The 23496-nt window shown below is 40.2% G+C and overlaps 1 long non-coding RNA gene across 2 annotated transcripts in view; it reads left to right on the top strand.

Annotated features, from left to right (window-relative positions):
* The first annotated feature begins 2050 nt into the window (after positions 1-2050).
* Positions 2051-23496, top strand: part of LOC108588864 (uncharacterized) — a 382270-nt gene continuing 360824 nt past the window's right edge. For both annotated transcript variants that reach the window (XR_013528690.1, XR_008477529.2), the window contains exon 1: positions 2051-2176. This is a non-coding gene — a long non-coding RNA (uncharacterized LOC108588864). The remainder of the gene's footprint in view (positions 2177-23496) is intronic.

Genomic DNA, 23496 nt, shown 5'->3' with positions numbered 1-23496 from the left:
TATATGCCTTAATTTTCAGTTTAGCCAAATCCTAAAATAGTGGGTTCTTGGTTACATTTCTATCTCTGAATCTCAAAACTAAAGTACCTAAATCAGAATACAATTTCCAGCTTATGATTATTTCTATTTCTGAATAAAATTGCTTTCTTCTAGAGTTGAAATCAGAAATGTTATTAAATGGAAAATATCTGTTACATGTGCTTGTGATCATATCTCTAGGAGCAACCATGGCAGACAGTTTTGGTTTAAAATCATTTCTTGCATTGGTTTAGTAATAGCTGGAAGCATTGTATGCGGAGTGGCAATCATATATATTCTAAAACTCTAAGTTTTCCAGCTTTTGAAGAGAAAAAAAATTACATATGAAATTTAAAAACCATTAAAGTACTTCAGAAAATGTTTCTTCAGTTTCTCTTTTCAGAATATTATTTATTCTGTATAACTTTAAATGATCCTTTGTTTAATTACAAAAAGAACAAAATAATTACCTCTGATACCAGTAGCATGAGATGATCAATAATGTTTTGGACTATTTCTTTCTAACCCTATCTTTATGTATAAATGCATGCGTATATGTTTATTATACTATTACATATACTATGTGTATGTTTAAGCATATACATATATTTAATTTTTTTGTTTGTATTTTTTGACAATATATCACCATCTTTCATAATCATTAAATGTCACTTATTGTATCACTTATGATTGATCTGTTTGTTGGGAGAAGATACTATTTATTTAAACATATTCTGTTTGCTTTTGCCTATGAAAGCAATTTATGTTTTTAATACTTTGTCACAATAAATTTCACACACATAGGAAACTACAGAGATTTATTTACCCAATACTCAGCTTCACAATCATTAGTGCATGATCCTTATCTTATTTTTTCTAACTTTCTATCCATTCCTCCCACCTCATGGATTATTAGAAAGTAAATCCCAGACATATTATAACATTTCATCTGAAAATATTTCAGTATGCCTTTAAAATATAAGAGCCTTAAAAAGTATAATCACAATACAATTTTCTTATTTAATATCCAGTTAGTGTTCAGATTTTCTTGCTCATCTTATAAACACTAATTTGTTTGAATTGGCATCCAAAAAGCAATGCATTGTTGTTGTAAAAAATGAAACACTACATATGTTCGTGATGCAGAAAGGGAATAATTCCTCCTCTGCCTGCATTCGTGAGCATTTATCTTGTGTATTGTTTCAGATACAAGATAATGCCTTTTCTGTATCAATCTAATGACTCCCAAGTGATGGCTATTCTGTCTTGTCTTTGAACAAATACATGTTTTTGCATATAATAATTCTAATTGTATATGTTTTCTTTTCTGGTTTTAATGTCAAAATGTTTTATATCCCTAAATAAAAGATGTAAGCAGAGCTTAGGAAATATCTGAAAGACAGCAAAATATCAATTGATAAGTTAGGAGATTTATGACCATGTATATGAATTCATTTTCTCCAATATATTAGGGCCTAATTCTTCTATAAATATACACTTGCTAATGCTACACATTTTAATTTTAAATGACCATATCAACATCTAACCAGATGCCATTTCAATAATTTATAGGCCAGTTAGTCTTTTTACTGCCAACCTCACAAGGGAAGTGCATTTGTTTGGTGAGAGATGAGAAGGGCACCCAGCCTCACTGTTTTCTCCGAAATGAGAAAAGCAGCTTTACATTTCATGGCTTTTACAAACTTTCGTTCACTTCTGACAAATTCCAGTCTGAAAACCTGACTTTTGGAGAGAGTGTCTATAATCATGTTGTTGCTAATAACATTGCCACGTCCACTTGTCCTGGACAGTTCCTATAAACTGTATTCAGAGTCTAAGAGTAAGGATTCAGTGTCTTGCTTATTTTAAAAATCTCACTACAGGCCAGGCATGCATGGCTAACACCTGTAATCCCAGCACTTTGGGAGGCTGCAATGAGTGAATCCCTTGAGCTCTGTCATTGGAGACCAGCCTGGGCGACATGGTGAAACACTGTCTCTAGGAGAAAAAACAAAACAAAACAAAAAGCACCAGAAGCAGTGGCGTGCCTGTAGTCCCAGCTACTCAGGGGGCTGAGGTGGGAGGATCTCTTGAGCCTGGGAGGTCGAGGTTGCAGTGAGATGAGATGGAGCCACTGCACTCCAGCACTGCAGCCCAGGTAAGAGTCAGACTCGTGTCTCAAAACAAAACGAAAGAAAACACGACAATTTTACTCACAATGGTGGTGTAATTAAAGGTATCATATTGCTGTATGTGTATCACTTGATTGTTTAAAATATTACTATGCCAATTACTATTTCTGCATAAGAAATTATTACAAAATTTAACAGCTTAAAACAACTTTTTCTTATTTTGTGCCCTTGGATTCTGTAGATGAGGAATTCAAATAGGTCTTAGTGGAGATAAATTATCTCTGGTCCAGAATGTCTAGGGCCTTGGCTGGGAAGACTATAAGGCTGAAAGTGACTTGATGGATGGTGGTTGGAATTATTTGAAGGCTTGTTTACTTGAATGTTTGGTGCCTAGGCAAGAATGACTCAGCAGGAGTGGCATCTCTGTGGGGTATGGATTCCTCACAGCATAACGTCATCAAGATAGGTGGATTCAGGGATCAAAATTTGAGTGTTTCAATGAATAATGTGGAAACAGTGGATTTTTATGACTCAACTTAGAAGTCACATAGTAGTGGGAAAGCAATGGTCTTTGGATGGTAAGTGCAGGTGTAGCCATATGGCTCTAATCACATTGCTTTGAACAATTTTATTGATGATGTGTTTGAGCGCCATTAGTACAACATGTGTGTGTGTGTGGTTAGCATGATGTCAACCATAGCTTGAGACTTCTGTATATGTGTGCATTTCATATTGCCACAATAGTTTTGTTACATTCTGGAGATGATACTTTCACATTTGAAGAGGGTGGTTTAATCAATAAGGACCAAGAGTTTAAAGTGTGGTTTAATATATTTTCCACTATGCTTGTCCATGCTCCATGGCATCCTGTTTTTGGGCTTTTTTGTTTATTGCATTTCCTTTGTTGGGAATGCTTCTTTGCCTCTGTGTGTTCAAATCTTTCTCACCAGTCAAACTTTTATTGGCATTGGTATATAGGTTATCTTCATAAGGATTCCAGCTTTTAAAGGTTGGAAAACAAAAACTATTCCAACATAAAAGCAATTATGTACACAAAGGTTGATTTCAAGACTCAAATGTCTAGCAACGTGTGTCTTGGAATAATACATCTTCCAAGATAACTGTTTCCTATCATTTTCTCTCTGTGTGATTTTTCTATTTTTCTTGCCTTCTTTAATTTTTTATTATACTTTAATTTCTGGGGTACACATGTGCAGATCTTGCAGGATTATTACACAGGTATACACATGCCATGGTGGCTTGCTGCCTCCATCCCCCATCACCTACATTAGGTATTTCTCCCAATGTTATCACTCCTGTAGCCCCCCACCCCCAACAGAACTGATTGTGTGATGTTCCCCTCCCTGTGTCCATGTGTTCTCATTGTTCAACACTTGCCTATGACTGAGAACATGCTTCCCTGCCTTCTTTCAAGTTGATGTCCTCAGGTCACATATTTTTTTAATTTTAAAAATGTTAGATTTGGGGGTGCACGTACAGGTTTGTTACGTGGGTGCTTTGGGCTTCGACTGATCGCATTACTCAAACAGTGAACATAGTACCTAGTAGGTAGTTTTCCTCTCCTTCCTCTTAGAATCCCCAGTGTCTATTTTCCCATCTTTACGTCTGTGTATACCCAGTGTTCAGCTCCCACTTGTAAGTGAGAACATGCAGTATTTTGGTTTTCTATTTCTGCATTAATTCGCTAGGGTAATGGCCTCCATGTTGCTGCAAAGGACAAGATTTCATTCGTTTTTTTATGGGTGTGTCGTATTCCATAGTATATATGTGCCATATGTTCTTTATGCAATCCACCATTGATGGGTACTTGGGTTGATTCCACGTCTTTGCTATTATGAATAGAGCTGCAAGAAATATACTAGTGCATGTGTCTTTTTTGTAAAACAACTTATTTTCTTTTGGGCATATACCCAGTAATTAGATTGCTGGGCCAAGTGGTATTCTATTTTTAGTTATTTGAGAAATTAAAGAAATTAAGGGAAATTGGAAGTAGGAAATGGAAATAGACTCAGATTGAAACATATTAAGTGATATAAAAGACAAGAATAAGAAAAGTAAGAAGGAGAGAAAAATAATTGGTGATATCAGGAAAAAAGAGGAATGGGTGAGCAGGCTTAGGAGAGGTAAATTTGCAAAATTTCAGTCTCCAAAAAAGAAAACTAAAATTTAAAATAAAACAAATATTTAAAGATAAAAGTTCAATTTTTTTTTTTAGACAGAGTCTTGCTGTGTTGCCCAGGGTGGAGTGCAGTGGTGAAATCACAGCTCACTGCAGCCTTGAACTCTTAGGCTCAGCTGATCCTCCTGCTTCAGCCTCCTGAATAGCTGAGAATAAAGGCACAGCCACCACGCCCAGCTAATTAAAAATGTTACCTGTAGGGACAGGGTCTTACGAATGTTGCTTAGGCGAGTCTCAAAGTAATCTTCCCATCTAAGCCTCCCCAAGTGTTGGGATTACAGGTGTGAGCCGTCACACCTCACCCCAGACAATTTTATAGAAACAAGAAAGATGTTGAATCTATTGAGAGCATACTATGTCTTAGAAAAAAAAAATCCAGAGTGGTCAACATTCGTGTGTAACTACTGAAAGTTAGTGAAAGAGATGAAGAAATCCATTATCTAGTCACGCAAAAAATATCAAGACATTTAAAAATACAATGAAAATGTCAATGTAACATTTAAAAGGATACACTGAGCCTTTCTCACCTGTCAGATTGACGAAGATGAAAACATTTGTGACGTTCCAGACGGCCAGCTAAAACGTCAGTGTGGAAACAAAACGGCGAGAAGATACTAGCTCTTCAACTGGGTGGTCTAAGAGACCAAGTCGGGATTCACCAAGAGAGCGAGGGGACCCAGAGAACGGAGAGGAGCAAAGCCAGGAAGCCGCCCAGCTGGGCCGGTGGTGCTGTGGGAAGCTCCTGAAGGTGGGGAAGGGGGGAGAGAGAGGCCCCGGGGCATCCACACTTCCCAGGCGGACCGTTGCAATCCTGGGACCTGGAGAACTCCCCTGAACACCCCGGGCGTCTAGACCCACACGGAGAGCCACCTGGAGTTTTTTTCAGAGGTACCACTCAAGCCCAAATGCAGTCCCACAGGTGCTGAGTGGAGTTTTCTCAGAGGCACCACTTAAGCCCACGTGGAGCCCCACAGGTGTTGAGTGGAGTTTTCTCAGAGGCACCACTTAAGCCCACGTGGAGCCCCACAGGTGTTGAGTGGAGTTTTCTCAGAGGCACCACTTAAGCCCACGTGGAGCCCCACAGGTCATGGGTTCCTGAGCTGCCGACCCACTGCCAGAGACCCCACACAGCAGAGGCCGGAGGAGTGGTCAGGCTTCCCCGCTCCTTTTCCCCAGGTAAGGCGCCCCTCGGGGTTCCAGCGCAGCAACCCGCCCCGCCTGAACTCTGCGAGCAGGCACAGCAAGTCTCCTGGGAGCTGCCCGGCTGGCCCCGCAGACCTGCCGCTGCTACTCCTGCTGCCGCTAGCTGGGACGGTTCTCAGGCCTGGGTTCCCCGCAGCAACCCCGCCCGCGCCTGAGCACTGTGGTAGTTAGTTGTGATTCTGCCTTCCTCTAGGGCAAAACTCCCAGAGGGAACAGACAAGGCTTTGCATGAGGATTCTGGCCCTCCTCAGTGAAAGGTCTGTGGCACAGCCACCCCGCCCCTGCCTCATCATTTCACCTGAGGCCCAGAGCCTTTCTGAAAACCCACCCCACACAGGCCTGTGATATTCCTTGGGATCCCACCACCTAAGCGTTCTGCTTGCTCCCATCAGAGAGTGTGGCAGGTGACCTGGGGACCAGCTTGCCTGCCTCCCCATGACAGCCATCACCTGAACTCTGGGCTCGGGTTTAGTCCCTTAGGGATCATACTTGCTGTCCAGTGGGCCATGTAAGGGCTTGGGAACTGGGGGACTCCCTGCCTTATTCCAACTCTGCTGGCACCTGACCACTTTACTGAGGGCCTGAGATCTGGCAGAGGCAACCAACTGACACCACCACAACCAACACCCACTTGCAGGGGCCCAAAGGTGGACCCTACCCCCCTGTATAAGAACAGCAGCACTGCCACTTCGGAGACCAGACAAACCTTAAAGCTATCTGTGTCAGTTTGAGTGTTGTGCTTATGCAACCACTCCCATAGAGAGTCGCAAAACCGTGGTTCTCAACCGCATTGCGGTCTGGAGTTAGACTAGAGTGTGCATCTGAACTAGGAGTCTCAAGCCCTCGGGAGATGGGGTGAGGGTTGAAAAACTACCCATCTGGTATTATACTCACTACATGCGTGTACACCAAACCTCAGCGCCACACATTGTACCCATGTAACAGGGTACAGGGTAACATGGTTCAGGACACATGTATGTCCTGAACCTAAAAGTTAGAAAAAAAAAGTTTGATATATCGTTTTGATTTAAAAAAATGTGTTTTGGGAAACACACAAACACATTTTGTTTCTCGTCTGGTAGATGTATACAACCTTGGGGGAGATAAATTTGACAGTTATCAAAAGCAAGGCACACACTTTGATATAGCAATTTCACTTCTAAGTCTCTTTTTTTTTTAAGTCTCTTTTGTAGAGACACCCGCACATTTACGAAGGGACATATGCACAAGGATATTTGTTTCAGCACCGTTTGCAATGGCAAAAAGTCAGGTAGGGACTAAACTATTAGTTTTGTTTGATGAAGCACTCCAAAGCTTAAAGTGATAAAGGAAATTATGTGGTAATATAAAATGATCTATGTTTTTAGGTGAAAAAAGCGAGGCATGGAACTGTATATAGGTCACGGCCATTTGAGGAAAGAAATGAAAAGACAAGATTATTGCTTACTTAGACTACCTCAAGAGGAACAGTAGGGCTTAGGGATCCATGTGGGAGGAGGTCCTCTTCATACTCTTGCACTGTTTGAATTTTGAGTTCTATTAATGTGTTTCCTGTTAAAAGGAATTGCGTGTGTGGGTTGCCTTTGCTTTCAGCTCCCATTAATTCCTCAACACACTGAAGCTGACTTCCCAACGTGCCATCAAAATTGCTTTTGTTTTGGTCACCTGTGACTTCTGGGTTGCTATTTCCAATGGTCACTTTTCAGGTTTCATTTTACCAAACTTCTGAGTAGCATTAGACCCAGTTTACTATTTTTCCTCTTGAAGTATTCTCTGTTCTTGAGTTCCATGATGACACCTTCTCTTGGTTTTCCTCTTACATCTTTCTTCCTTCTCATTCTCTATTGTAAATGTTAAAATCCTCTGGTATTGGTTCCAGGTCTCTCTCCTGTCTATATTCTCTCCCTAGATGAGCTCATCTATTTTCATTGTTTAAATATCATCTGTACACAGACAGTCTTGCTTTTACAACAGGTTTTTTCCCCCTAGGAGAAAACCAAGTTTGTGTTGTAAAAGCAGGGCTCTCTGCTTTCTTCTGTCTCACGACATTTCACTACCTCTTTGTTACTTGAGCTGCCAGAATCTGAAGAATAATCACTGCATCTATCAATTACCCCACTCCACCCGCCTCTCTGCCCACATCGAATCCATTAACAAGTCCCATTGTTTCTACATCCAAAATATATTTCAACTTCATACACTGTGTCTTCATTGCCACCATCATAGTCCAGCCAACTCTCTTTTTGAACTATTGCAAAACTCTTCCCACAGTTCTTTCCACTTTAGTTCTTGCTACCCCACACCTTGAACATCTATTCCCTGTAAAGCAGCCAGAGTACTTTTTCTTTCGAAGACTTGGGTTAGATCATGTTAGAATCTTGTGCAATGGCTCCCACTTCACTTCGCAGTGCACCTGAGCACAGCCTGAATCGGACCTTCCTAACTCTTCAACCTCATTTTGTGTACTTTTCCCAGTACTGATCACACTGGCCTACTTTAAGTTCCTGGAATATGGCAATCTCTTGCCCACCTCAGGACCTTTGTACATGTTGTTCCTTCCACCTGGGAAGCTCTTTTTTTGCTTTTTTTTCACGTTCATTTTTAAAAAATCTAACACATCTTAGCTCATCTCTCTCTTCCTCAAAGAGGCCTTTTCTGGCAACCATGTATAGAGCTGGCTTTCTCCAGCTATTTGCTACTATCGCCCTTAGGATATCCCATCTAACCACTCTGTTTTGAGTTCTTTTGAGGTTCTGTGGTGTTTTTCGGCAGGTTAAAGGTGATAACTATTTGACTATAGAAGTGGTGAGAGAACAGAGAATAATGTGTGCTTTGTTATCAGCAAGGGATAAGAGAGAGTACATCATTTTTAAGCTACATGTGCAGTAAAAGATGCGAACAAACTCAGAAAAGGACTAATGATTATTATCCTGGCCCAAGGGAATTGGCAGATGGGGGAATAATATCCTTTGAGAGAAACAGGCATCCATTTACCATCTTGCAGTCCCCAAAGATACCTAATTAACTCCAGCAGCAACCTTCATTACAGTTTAAATACAGCATATTGCATTAGATTTTGAGCACTGTAAGAGGTCTTTGGAGTGTATCTCTCCTTTTTCTAATAAGCTCATTAAGAGCTGGAGAGGTTAAATGATCTGCTCAAGGTCATCTCACTACTGAATAGGCTTGCTGGGATTTAGAATTCATATCGCCTGACTTCTGCTCCGAGGGATTTCTGTTAACAACCAAGCTTTGAATTCCTAAAGGCAAAGGAAGCTGAGAACTATGTGGACGCAACAAAGCCTTTAAAAATACGTATTTTTTCCTAGCCATGTATGAAATAGGAGCACATCAGATTGTTTTTTGTCTCTGGTTAATAACATGCAGTCTTTTCATTTTCTTTCTAGATAAAACAACCCTTATAAGGAAAGCAATCATTTAAAAATTAGAAAATAGAGATCAGTAAAAATAAAAATTATCTATATAATTCCCCCTCATGACCTGGATTATAGTATTTTGGTGTCACATTTGTTCTTATTAAAATGGGTCAGAACAAGAGAATTATCTTTAATCTTGAGTCTATGATTCTGCTTCCTGGAAGAGTCAGGAGTGGGCATAAGTTTCTTATCTCCACAAGTTTCTCTGGAAGATACGATAAGGTATAACGACAAAGTAGGTATACATTTTTGGCTAATGCTTTTTAATTTTTAATTTGTTTTAAGACATCTTCAGTGGGACCTCAAATGCTTTCATTAGAATGTATGAAGTAGGTGGGGAGAAAAAAGAAAAAAACTCTAGGTCTCTGAATATGTTAATCCTGCTTTCAGTCATTTGCCTCATTTGATTTCAGCCCCATGAAACATGTGTGGGTGGGCTGCTGTGTGTTTTTTTTGTTTTTCTTTTGTAGTTGCTGTTATTTTTTTCCCTAAGCACAAACACATTTTCTTTGCCTAGGATCCAAGTTAGGAGCTTGTAGGGGAGGGGCCCACTGACATGCGATGCTGAAGTGTGTGTGGGTGCTGTCCCAGGTGGTTACCAATGAATTAGAATTTCAAAGAAGGAAAGGATGACAAACAATAATCCCCACTCTATTTCAGCAAGTTGATGACACCGACATGTTTTACAAATATACTCCCTAGCGAGTATATTAAAATCATATTGTTTCTCTAATACGCTTTGGAGCCAGTAAAAGGAAAATAATGACTTGAGGTGCCTTAGTGTGTATAAGTCACTGGAAATATCAGAACATCCCCCCTCACATCATTACATTGAAGTCTTCAAACGTTGGCTTTAAGATAAATGCTCTGCTCTCTTTGTGGTCAAACAGAACTTTTTTGAGTGTGAACTTTGTAATCAGATCAATTCTATTATAAACAGTCTACTCTTGGGCATGTTATCCACGTGAGCCTCACTTTTCTCATAGTCTTACGAGGAAAATTAAGTGAAAGGCAAATAGTTTTGCACAGGTGCTTGGGTTTGACAAACATTTTCTGCTTTATTTCTGGCAGGTGAGAGGGAGGATGGGAAAGAGGAGGTCAGGGAGAGGTTTTGGGGGTAGGTTATGAACAAGTACTGGAGAACAGTTATGTTTTTGGGAGAAGGTTAATCCAGGTTTTAATGACAAAACTTTCTTAATTATATCAAGTGATGTTTTTCCATTGTGATTTTATACAGCTTCTAGTGTTAAAATTTTAAATGTCGAGGTGTAATAATTAAATACATGGTTTGTGATAGTGGCAAATGTGAACAATAGCTCTGGTGTGTAAAAAAAAAAAACTGCAAGTCCCTCGTTGAGACCTAGTAGACTCCGAGCATCAGTTAGCATCGTCCTGTGTAGTCAAATACTTGTACTTTTCAATGACTTTGGAGCCTTTAGCGGTTTCCACCCCCCACCTTCTCTACACCCCCTGATGTGCCTCTTTGCTTAATCAGGAATGAAGCTGAATTTTTCTGCCACCCACTGCTTCCCAATGTATATGGATGGCTTTCTTTGAGTTGTGCCCAAAATAACATCTGATCTGAAAGCAACATTGGGAAATTAAATCACCTGTGAAAAGAAGAGTGAAAAATAAAAGCCAAGTCAAGCCCCTTGAAAGTTCAGGTTCAGCCCTGGAAAATATAAGAAAGGGGATTAGGGCAAATCTATTTCTGGAAATTCCATTGCTCCAGCAGAATGTATTGAACAGTGGGGGTACCCTTTTGTGTCTAATGCACACTCAGAGAGCTCTGCAACACTGTATCAGCCTTTTAACCTGCTGGAGAGCAAAGCTGGTCTCAGCTGCCTTACACCAAAGTTAATTCATCACTTGAGAGTTTTCCCTAGTGTAATATACTATAGCACCTACTCTGATTTTTTTTTTTTTTTTTTAATATCTGCTGGGTCTTGGCAGAGAAGCATTTATAATTCAAGGTAATACATCCACACTGATTTTGAAGTTGATTTCTTATAGTTTGGTTTATTTCTCTCCCTCACTAATTTAATGAATGTACTTTTCCTTCAGGGGCATTTTCCTGAATCAGGACATTCATATGCATGTTTTCCACACTCTAATGAGACTTTTTCTTAGGTCTACTGTGAGAGAAATAGGAGAAATTCTGACAGAACATCTAGCCCCTGCCTACCAATGCGAACATAAGCAGTAATGTTGATGGGTGCTGCTGCTGCTGCTCCTGAAATTAGGACCTCCTCCTCCTCCCATCCCAATTCATGCCTTAAAGCCGGTGTTGACAGCTAATTGTGAAGCGAGCACCACAGGTCTCTTGGTGGGGGAAAGCCCTAATCTTATATTCTTCAGGGCTTCTGGATTTGTGTGTACGCTATTCTTTTCTATTTTTCCTATTTGCCCTTGGTTTAGTTCTGCAAGGGATGAGGATTCCATCAGATTCATCATAGTCAGATTCCAGCTCCTAATAAATTCATCTGAAGTTTTCTTTCTATAGCTACACCGAAGAGTATATTAAGAAAATAAACTCTAGTAACTATCAGCTCAACAGAAAACTAAAAAAAAAAAAAAAAAAAAATCATTTGGAATTATCTGGCAATTTCCAGGTGAAAGATTTCATTTTGCCTTGGACCATCAAAATAGTTGCCTCATTTCTTCACTCTGCTTTGCTAGTGCCCTAGATGTTAACTCTGAGCTTTGAAACCTTGTCTGGTCTCTTATTCCAGTGACTTGTATTTCATACGTTTCCTCCTCCCTACTTTTTCTATTACTTGTAACAAGGAAACTGATACATACTAAAACTTTCTGGTAAATGCATCTTCCGTCACTGTCTTTTTCACTGCTGACTTGTTTTTTTCCCTCCCTCTTACCTGAATTTTATAGGGAACCACACTCCTTTGAAAGGAGAAACCACTGGTTCAGGATGAGGATGAGTGAATAGACTGTGGCAGCTCATGAAGTTGTCCTGGAATTATGTTGCAAAGAAGCACCATTTTTCAGTCTGTTTTATACCTTAGTGGGAATAGAGTAGTGGCAGGTAAATAATCATAATATGTCAGCTGAACTTGGGTGACATCCCTAAAAGCAATGGAAAAATATCCTGGCTGGTTTTCCCTAAGTATTTTGGGCATATGCCATCAAATATAGCAGCCACTAGGCATTTGTGGATATTTAAATTAAAAATGATTAAAATTAAATGAATTAAAAATTCAGTTCCTCACACTGGACACATATGGAGTATGCAATAGTCACATGTGGCCAGGGGCTACTGCATTGAACAGCACTGATGTAGAACATTTCCACTGTGGCAGAAAGTCCTGTAACAGTTCTACTCCAGTCATCAGTTTGCTTAAGTTGTTTTCCAGCCAGAAATATTAACTTCCCATATCACTGCCTCTGCAAAATCTAGTGGCCTTCCTGACACTTGGGTGACTCTCACCTCCATCGTACACTGCACGGCCGCTCCACATTGCATTTTCTAGTATTAAAATCTCCTGAACGGCAATTGTCAAGTTTAGAACACAATGATACATCCTCAATATTCATAATTTATTATTTAATGTGTTAACTCTGGAATTTTAATTACATTAAGAGCTTCTTGTGGGCAAGAATTGTTTCAGTTTTATAGCTTTTTAGTACCCTGCTCAACTCAAGGACCATTTTCTTAAGTTTTCAAAGTATACTCCAGAACAAAGCTTAAGGGTTTTACATGCATCTTCATCTAGACGGTGGGCTCCTGTAAGATAATATTCATAATTTATTTATTATTGTATTCACAATGCTTGGCACATGATGGATTCTTAATAAGCCTAAAAAAGGGAGGGAAAATAATTTCGATTTTTCTAACAGTGCAAAATAAGTATTATCTTTATTTTTTACAAATTTGGAAATTGAATTTCAGGAAAATTCAATAATATTCATTTATTTATTTACCTGGTAGAAATGAGGTCTTGCTCTGTTCCTCAGGTTGGAGTGCAGTGACATGATCCTAGCTCACTGCAACCTCCAATTCCTGAACTCAGGAGATTCTCCTGCATTGGGCTCCCAAGTAGCTGGGATTACTGGCATGTGTCTCCACACTTGGTTAATTTTTACTTTTTTTTTTTTTTGTAGAGATGAGGCCTTTCCTATGTTCCCCAGGCTGGTCTTGAACTCCTGACCTCAAGCAATTCTCCCACTTGAGCCTCCCAAAAAGCTGGGATTATAGTTGTGATTCATAATGCTTGGCCCAAATTTAATAATTTAATAAGGCACATAGCTTATAAGAATTGGATGTTTTGCAACACAGCAAAACATCCTTTGCATGTGATCTTTCTCTCTACTTGGTGTCTCATCCTCCTCTCCAGCAGGATAACCTGTATTTCTTCCATGAGAGCTCAAACATCTTTGAGGGAAGAAGAGGTCTGAGATATACCAAAATACCGCTTTGTCATCATTCTGTTGCTCAACGCAATAGACAGTCAAGCACAGACTCAAGGGGTGGTGGTATAAGCTTTGCCTTTGCATGCAGGAATAGCATGGGAAAACAGAGGAGGGAGAGATTTCTGGGGGACATCTTCAGATACTAGGTACCATATGGAGTCTCTATCTCTACAGGACATGAGTTTCCTGGTACTGTGGTTCCTTTTGTAGTAATTCTGTTACCAGTGGAGGGCGTCCAGGTTCTTGGTATCTTGAACAAAGAGTTGGGTGAAACCCACAAACAAAGCAAGGGAAGAATGAAGCAACAAAGCAGATTTATTGAAAATGAAAGTACACTCCATAGGTGAGAGTGGGCCCAAGCATAGGAGCTCAACAGCCTGGTTATAGAATTTTCTGGGGTTTAAATACCCTCTAGAGATTTTTCATTGGTTACTTGGTGTATGAAGTAGTGTCCTGAAATCAGTCTGATTAGTTGTGGAAAGTGGCCGATCACTGCTGAAGTGAAGTTGCAAAATTGTACCCTATGCAAATGTCTGATTGTGGAAAGTGACCAATCAGAGGCTGAAATGAAGTTACAAAGTTATACTCCTACACAAATAAAGACTTGGCCTGCACGACCAGACTAATTGGTTGTGGAGGGGACCAATCAGAGATACTTTCAATTTTTTATCTGCCACACAGAAAAGCTGGGGCAGGGAGTGGCATGCAAAGGGAGTAGCCCCTGGTCCTTTTGTTACTTGGGCAAGGAAAGTTGGGGTTTTCCTTTTGATTTAGTTCTAGGAAGTCCGCGTGAATGACCGTAGGCTCCCTGCCTTCAGACCCTGTTCTCCTGCCTCACTCCCACCTCAAAGCATCCTTCTGTGAGATTTGAAAGCTTTCAATGCAAAGCTGTAAGCTGCTGGAACATTCCTATGGAAAAAAAAAGTTAATCTGGGTTTGATTTTTAGAAATAAGTAGATCTCTGAAAAACCTGAGATGGCCTCTCATTCCAGCAAGAGGCAAATATGGTCATCAGCAGGCTATACAAATAACTGATGCGCTAATCTTTCACGAGGATGCTCATATTTCCCAACCAGAGGCCTTGTGAATAAGTGGTCCTTTGCGGGGATTTTGATAGCTAGAATTCTTGCCTGTAAGGTAAAGTCTCTGAAACTGTGAAGCTGAGACACTTGCATCTTCCTTCCAAAGTGAAAACAAGCAAGTGCAGGCAAAGGCAGGAAAGATATTTCCCCCCAGTGGATTCTTGTGGCTCCCTTCCACATCCCACTCAGCAACTTCAGATTTTACAACCAAATAATGTCTTTTTAAAACATGATCATCTTTTAGAGTCTGCTGGGCTTTTATAGTCAATGTGAATTACTCATGTTGGAAATAAGAAATAAACACTTTAAAGAAAATCTTCTGAATTTACTGAGGTCATATCTAAGCAACTCCTTTGAAAGAGAAATGTAACATGGAGGCTTGTGGATGTTTTTCTCCTTGTTGCTGTCAGAGAAGAATGTTAGAAGAATGCTGCTGTAGGGCCCCAAAAGAAGCAGTCAACATGGAAAAATGGAAGACAATAGAAGGTTTGAATTCAGTTCAGCTTCTGTCAGCTGAATTGTATTTTGGGGAGCAATTATTCAAAACAATGGGTGTTCTTAACAGCCCTCCCCACCCCACCTCACCCATGTGAGTGAGTGAGTGAGTGAGAGAGAGACAGAGAGAGAGAGAGTGAGAGAGAGAGAGAGAGAGAGAGAGAGAGAGAGTGTGTGTGTGTGTGTGTGTGTGTGTGTCTAAAGTTTCCCTTGTAAAAAAAAATTACAAAGGCAGCTGAGCAAAGAATGCTTTCAGGAAACTCAAAGTGAAGCTAAAGTAACTGAACCAGGCTCAGTTTAAAGTGTGGCTGTGTCAATTCCTCAATGATGTAGAGAGCACGGCTGTCTTTTCTACAAGCTCCCTTGATCCTGTACCCCAATGTAGCTAGAAAGATGTTATGGCCTTGACTGGAAGAATAGAGATCTGAAAAAAGACAGCCCCAAGTGGACAAGCTTTGGTTCTGAATTATTCATCATTCTGAGAGCAAGTGCATCTTCTCAACCTCCAGCTAAAGGACTAGGATTTAGATAGTAGTGCTGTGTATAGTCCTGTTCGGATATAATTCACTTTGCAGCAGAATTTAGAAATAAAACTCTACACCCCAATTACTGGAGGTCTCAGAATGATTTGGTTAAACCTCTGTTCTGTTTATTCTTGTATAGCAGTCTATCACAAACTTAGTGATATAAAATAACAATTTCATTATGCCCTCAAATTCTCTGGGTTGGCAATCTAATAAGGGCATAGTGGAAATAGATTTCTTTGCTTTGTGATGTCTGGGCATTCAGCTGGGAAAACTCAAATGGCTGGGAGCTGGACAATCTACTTCCAAAAATGGCTTCTTCCATGTCTGGATGTTGGTGCTGATTTTTGACTGGAACCTTGGATATGAAGCTCAGCTTGAGTGTCTGTGTGCAGATTTTCCATGGAGTGGAGCTTGTTTTCCTGCTAAGCATGGAGGTCTTAGGATAGCTGGACTTTTTTTGCGGGGGGGGATTGTGTCTCTGTCACCGAGACTGGAGTCCAGTGGCATGATCTCGGCTCACTGCAAACTCTGCCTACTGGGTTCAAGAGATTCTCCTGCCTCAGTCTCCCCCGTAGCTGGGATTACAGGCACCCACCAGCATGCTTGGCTAATTTTTTTCATATTTTTAATAGAGATGGGGTTTTGCCATGTTGGCCAGGCTGGTCTCAAACTCCTGACCTTAGATGATCCTCCCACCTTGGCCTCCCAAAGTGCCAGGATTATAGGGGTGAGCCACTTTGCCTGACTGGTAGTTGGACTTTTATAGGGTAGCTCAGAGCTTTAAATGTGAATGTCTTGCTGAAGAAGGCAGAAACCATGTCATCTTTTATGACCTATCCTCATAACTCAGTGTCACTGAGGCCATTTGTTATTCACCAAGTGGTCATAGGCCTCCCAAATTCAAGAGGAAAAAAACATAGGCACCACTTTTTAATGAGTTAGTGGTAAGGTTACAATGTGGAAGAGCATGAGAAATGGGAGATGTTATTGTGGCCAGTTTCGAAAATGCGATCATTGGCTGGGCACGGTGGCTCAAGCCTATAATCCCAGCACTTTGGGAGGCCGAGGCGGGTGGATCACGAGGTCAACAGATCGAGACCATCCTAGTCAACATGGTGAAACCCCGTCTTTACTAAAAATACAAAAAATTAGCTGGGCACGGTGGCGCGTGCCTGTAATCCCAGCTACTCAGGAGGCTGAGGCAGGAGAATTGCCTGAACCCAGGAGGCGGAGGTTGCGGTGAGCCGAGATCACGCCATTGCACTCCAGCCTGGGTAACGAGCGAAACTCCGTCTCAAAAAAAAAAAAAAAAAGCGATTGTTTCTGTTCACTTAGAGCAGGGCTTAGAAATCAGTGTTACAACTTGCCTGGAGAGTCATGTCCACCCACCAGTTACTCAGATTCATACTTTGTACAAGATAGTGGACCAGTGAGCTCATGTCGCATGGATGTGGAAGACAGAAGCACAAGAACACAAGCCATTGAATCTGGAGTGGATTTTTACACACCTAAGCCTGGATAATATAGAACATAAAATCGGTGTACCTTGTTCAACTTAATTTTCATATAACCAGTAATATATGTAATTTTAATATTAAATATTGACACACGTGCATATATGTGTGTGGAAAAATATAGAAATTTAACAAAAGACATGCAACACGTTTATGGAGAAAAATATAAAAATTTGTTGAAATACATTTTCAACGATTAGCGTTTCAGTATAGTCAACATGTTTGCTTTCCTCAAATTGTTGTATAATTCAATGTGTTCCTGTCAAAATCCCAACAGTGCTTTTTGTTGGTTTGGTTCTGTGGCATTTTTGTTTTGGTAATCTAATTTTCCTTTGCTTAAATTAGTCAAGAAGTTTCCCTGTTACCTGCCACCAAAGAACCCCAACTCACAAAATGGGTTAATTTATAGTGTATTCTCCCTTTTCTCAACCCTATCCTGTTGATGGAAATGGAATTTTGATACAAGCACACAAATAGCATGAAAGAAGTAAACGAATGTGACTTTTTGCCATTCCACCAGATAAGGAGTGGTCACGGGTTTAAACCAGGGTTTCTATGGCTCTAGCTCAGTTTCACCTGTCTCTAAAATTGTGGTAACTGCTATGATGGAGATAACATGAATGTTGTTTAACCAGTTGCAACCACATGGCTAAAATGCTAAAAATTTTTACAGTATGTGTCTAAACATTCTTAGAAGAATGTCAAGTTATCTTGCAAGCACTTATCTTTCAACAGGATTCACAGTACTTAGAATCAGACTATTTTATGTTGGTTTCTCTTAGACAGCACAACAAAATTTTGTCTTCACTCATCTGTCTTATTTCCTATCATCCCTTTATTAACAGAACTAATTTCTTCTTTTAAATGACAAGTAGGAAAGAATCTGAGCCTGAAGTGCTGTGAAGGTAACTCAGTCTTTGGGAATAGATTAGAGAGAGTAATTAAAAAAAAATTAATGATCTTACTGGGAAATGGAATACAAATTTAAAAGTATCTATTGTGACTAGTAAATAAATACCATTGTTAATTTGAGTAAAAATTTAAAGTAATTTGATATGTTTTTTTTTTTTAACAACTAACTGCTCCCTCTGTAGCCCATATGACTCTTACCTCATTTCCATCACTTTCCATTGTGAATTTCAGGCAGATTGGACTTTTTATTTCTTCTGTAATGTAAAGAATACATTCTTTTCTTCCTTGAATGTCCTAACCTTTTGTCGGAATTGAGGACTGGATTCTCTACCTTCAAAATCTCGTGGGAGTTTCTCTTGTGACCAATGGTAACCAACAAGCATAAACAGAAGGGAATTCTGGGTGGCATAATTCTAGCTCCGTGGAGATGAAACTGTGCCAAAACCACCAAACAATGTTTTCAGTACACTTAGGACTATCATGTATTCTACCAAACACTGTATACACACTAACAATTAGTTAGTGAATTAATTTGCTAGTAATTTTCTAGAAACATTAATTACATAGGCCAGAATTTGTTTTCTTCAGCCAGGCTGTGTGTCCCTACACACATTTAATTTGAGATAATTAAATTATCTCAAAGGAGCCAGTGGCTGGGGTTGTAGCAGCATCCTGAAGGTTTGTAAGGGGTAGGTCAGTGTATAAACCTAGAGATGACATGAAGCATTTGAGGTCGCTGACTGGTAGTCTCCCAACTGTGTTCCTTTCTTGGACTATTGAAGTCTTCCTCTCTTAAGTCTTGCATTTAATCAACCAATATTTACTAAATATCCTTTCTGTTCCAGGCCCTGTGCTGAGGGTGATGGGGACAAGGGTGTCACAGATTAGGTTCCCTGGGAAGCAAACTTTCAGACAGATATTGGTGTATAGGAGATATACTGGGGAGTGTTCATGGGATCAGCACCTGTGGAAGGGAAGGGAAAGAAGCTGAATGGGGTAGATGAAGAGAAACTGTAATGCAGTTTCAGTGGAAGCCTCAGGTAACCATATGAGGAGTTTAGAAGAATGAAGAATGACCTTTCAGAGCTGTTCTGCATTGGGACAAGAAGGGCTGGCCCTTTATACATCTGCAACAGTACTGGCCATTCATGGGGGGTGGGGTACAGCTTTCGGTAAAGTGGCTTATTTTTAATTTTCAGCTTACTGTAATCCCCAGAGCTGCTGGTAGCAGAGGATTCTCCACCAGTAGCTCTCCCAGAAACTACAGTACTAAATTCTTTATTCTTTTTTTTTCCCTCAAATTCTGCCAAGTCCCAAGGTAAGTTCTTTATTCTTGAAGGGAGATCTGGGGAATATATCACATCGTCCACCGCAAATGGTGGCCAGAAAATTAAGTGTTTAGTACAGATGATGAGTAAGTCGAATTCCAATGTTGTGTGAGAAGGACTACAGTAAGAGTAAGTGCCTCATAACAGAGGAATTTAATGTAATTTAGGGAGGAGAAAGGAGCAGCAGATAAATTCTGAAAGGTTATTGGGAATTAGACAAATGTGAATGAAGAGGGGAGACTGGAAAGCTAGGAAGTCGGTAATGCTTAGGGAACAACTTCCAAACTGTATTCTTATAGTAATGTTAGATATGCTAAAAGAAGTAAGGTATAAGTTGAAATATGAGGGATAAGCCGAGCTAGTCGGGTGAAAGGAGTGTGTATGTGTTGGGGGTGAGTAGGATAATGGTATATTATGGACGAGAGAGCTTATGAGAAGATTGGAAAGGGGGAGATGAGGGAGGGAGAAAGGGGAGGGAGGGAGGAGAAGAGAGAAAAAGTTGAGTAATTGAAGGAGGCTTTAGTTTGGCTGGAGAGTGGACTTTGACCGTGAACGTTCTTGTGTGCTACGTAAACAAGTTTAAACTTTATTTTGGGTGCAGTGGGAAAGCTCTGAAGGATTATAAACAGAAGAATGACATAATCATTTTTATTATCTGTCATTTATCTCAGGGTACCTCACATTATTATTTATTAAGGCTTATGTATGGCACCACTTAGGTACAACTGAATCTGAAAGAATTTCATTTTCACTTATTCTCATATAGCTACCATGTTGTATTGGTCAGGTCTTGACACAGAATAAGAAATTTATTTTACTGTTAGACCTTATGAAATGGTGGGAGCTAGTGGGACAGGCTATGCAGGATGCTGTTTAGCATCTGGGATTTGTAAGTTGTTATGGTTCAGTTAGACCTGTGATCAGGAAGAAAGGCTGGATGTGAATGACAGCAAGGACAAATGGGAACTCATAAAGATGAACTAGAACCCATGGCTGACTCTCACCACCTCCAATTTTGACAATGTGGGTGACTGTAGGAGAAGCTAACACCCTTCACTGTGGAGCTGCAAGTGCGTCTGGCCCAGGTCCTGGAGAAGCTAGAGGAGGAGATATGATGGGAGCAGGAGGAACTGCAGATCTATGTGCTTCTCCATGCCGGCCAGCTGGGGCTGGGGTCAGTGATGTGTGTGGGCTGCCACAGTGCCTGCTGCTCTGCACTTACCTTCAAAGGGCAATGGCTGCTGCTTCACTCCCACCTTCCAAATTTTGTGAGAATTTCTCTTGTGGCCAGTGCTAGCTTAGAACCATACACAGAAGGGAATTCTAGGAGGCATAATTCTAGCTCCACTGAATTGAAACTGCCAAAACCACCACACACGTTATCAGTACACTTAGGACTGTTAGGTATTCTACCAAACACTGTGTAACAGTGTGTACATGAGTACACATTATCTATACATACACACTAATTACAAACTATAGACATATATACACATATAGTTTAATAATTTCATCATATGCTGAAGGAATATAACCTCATTTTACAGACAGGAAAAGAGACTAAATAACTTGCTTTACTAAGAAGGAAAATTGGTATTTATATTTGTTAGTCTAATTCCCAACCTATAATCTCATTCGCTACGCAGAGTAGCCTTCTCTGCCAAGTAATATAGAAAGGTGGACAGATGATATATATTAAAATACCACTTTTGCCAACATAGCATATTTTGATACATCTAGGAGATAATGCCCACTGATGCTTACTAATGACTTTTTGATGCTTGATACTATGAACTCTCTTTGGTGCTCTGACAGTCTTCTGGTAGCTCATCCATCACTGCTGTCATAGGGGAACAGAGGCTTTAGCTGGGTTCCTGATTTTCTAAGGCTTACAGAACATTTTAACCGTGGATATCCGTATCTGGGATATATATATCTATTATCATTAGGCATACCCTAAAATCCTCTAATACCTGCAGCTTAAAATGTGAGGCCTCTCCCGATTTAACACCTTGTTACCTCTGGGAGAGATCATTATTGTGATGGGGAAATACTGGAGATCTACTGGGGAAAGAGGAGAGGTACTCCATCCTGGAGCTTTTTCACTTGGATGTGCTTCTGTCACTTCCACCTGCCAGTTTCTGCATCTCTGTATCTTCTTCTCCAAGCCAGGTAGACCTTTGCCTAGTGCTAGAAGAACTCAAACAGCAGAGAATTAATTCTACTAGGAGCAACCCTCAGCCAGTAAGTGGTGAGAGGTGGTATAAAATACTCCAGTTCACCCTCAGCTGCGATAAATCTGAGGCATATAATCTTATGATTTCACATGATTTTCCAGAATTTTCTTGTGAGATTAAACTCCAGTCACTCACCATGTAAACTTGATAAATGCTTTCACTGACTGCCTTTTTTTCCATGACCTCCTTCTAAGCTCCTATACAGGTATTTCCTGCACTTTCTAAGTAAACTATTTGTGCTTGAATCCTTGACTCAGAGCCTGCTTCTGTGGAAATCCAAACTAAGATAAGAGAGAAGGATATGGAAGGGAGACATGAAACATGCAGAACATAGGATAATAGAGGGAACGAACTAGAGAGAAACTGGAGAGAAAAAGGGAACTGGTTTGGAGGGAGAAGCTCCTGGGATTCTGAAGGACAAGGAAAAGGTTTTTCTCTAACCTGAAAATTAAACTGCTTGGTGAGCCTCTTACATAGACCTGCACATAAATCATAACTGTGATGGAATCAAATCATCACTGTAGGGACTCGGGTTTAAAAGACACTCATCCATTAGAATCATTGAAGGCTCCCAGTCCATTTTATAGCAAAGTTTAAATGGCACAAGAGACCTTTTATAAGGAAAGTTCAATTTCATAAATGTACTACCTATGTATATATCCCAAGTCTTTTTCTTTTTTCCCTCTTTCTACTTGCATATCTAGAGAGAATCAGAAATGTTTGACTTTTAACCCATCTTTTTCCTTTTGGATTTTGAAATAGTCAAAATCTGGGGTGTATTTGTTATAACCAGTGCTTATAATATGACTTTACATTTTCCAAAGTGTAATAAAAATTCAGGCCAAATGCACTGATAACCAATTTCATATTGAGTTTTTTATTGAGTAGCTCAGGAAATAATTACTAAACACCTGAAGTATAATTTAGCTAGTGAATAAATCTTTAGTTTTATACAGTAACTTTTCCTGCCAGATGACTCCCCTGGAGTTGTATCTGCATTTTCTTTCTTTTTTTTTTTAAATTTTTTTATTGGATTTTAGGTTTTGGGGTACATGAGCAGAGCATGTAAGACAGTTGCGTAGGAACACACATGGCAGTGTGCTTTTCTTTCCTTCTCCCCTTCACCCACATTTGGCATTTCTCCCCAGGCTATCCCTCCCCACCTCCCCCTCCCACTGGCCCTCCCTTTTCCCCCCCAATAGACCCCAGTGTTTAGTACTCCCCTTTCTGTGTCCATGTGTTCTCATTTTTCATCACCCACCTATGAGTGAGAATATGCGGTGTTTCATTTTCTGTTCTTGTGTCAGTTTGCTGAGGATCACGTTCTCCAGATTCATCCATGTTCCTACAAACGACACAAACTCATCATTTCTGATTGCTGCATAATATTCCATGGTGTATATGTGCCACATTTTTCCAATCCAGTCTATTATCGATGGGCATTTGGGTTGATTCCAGGTCTTTGCTATTGTAAACAGTGCTGCAATGAACATTCGTGTACATGTGTCCTTATAGTAGAACGATTTATAGTCTTTTGGATATATACCCAGTAATGGGATTGCTGGGTCAAATGGAATTTCTATTTCTAAGGCCTTGAGGAATCGCCACACTGTCTTCCCTAATGGTTGAACTAATTTACACTCCCACCAACAGTGTAAAAGTGTTCCTTTTTCTCCACATCCTCTCCAGCATCTGTTGTCTCCAGATTTTTTAATGATCGCCATTCTAACTGGCGTGAGATGGTATCTCAATGTGGTTTTGATTTGCATCTCTCTGATGACCGGTGACGATGAGCATTTTTTCATATGATTGTTGGCCTCATATATGTCTTCTTTCGTAAAGTGTCTGTTCATATCCTTTGCCCACTTTTGAATGGGCTTGTTTGTTTTTTTCCTGTAAATCCGTTTGAGTTCTTTGTAAATTCTGGATATCAGCCCTTTGTCAGATGGGTAGACTGCGAAAATTTTTTCCCATTCTGTTGGT

The sequence above is a fragment of the Callithrix jacchus genome, chromosome 17 (genome assembly GCF_049354715.1).
Source record: "Callithrix jacchus isolate 240 chromosome 17, calJac240_pri, whole genome shotgun sequence".
Classification (NCBI taxonomy): domain Eukaryota; kingdom Metazoa; phylum Chordata; class Mammalia; order Primates; family Cebidae; genus Callithrix; species Callithrix jacchus.
This window is presented reverse-complemented; position numbering and strand designations above follow the sequence as displayed.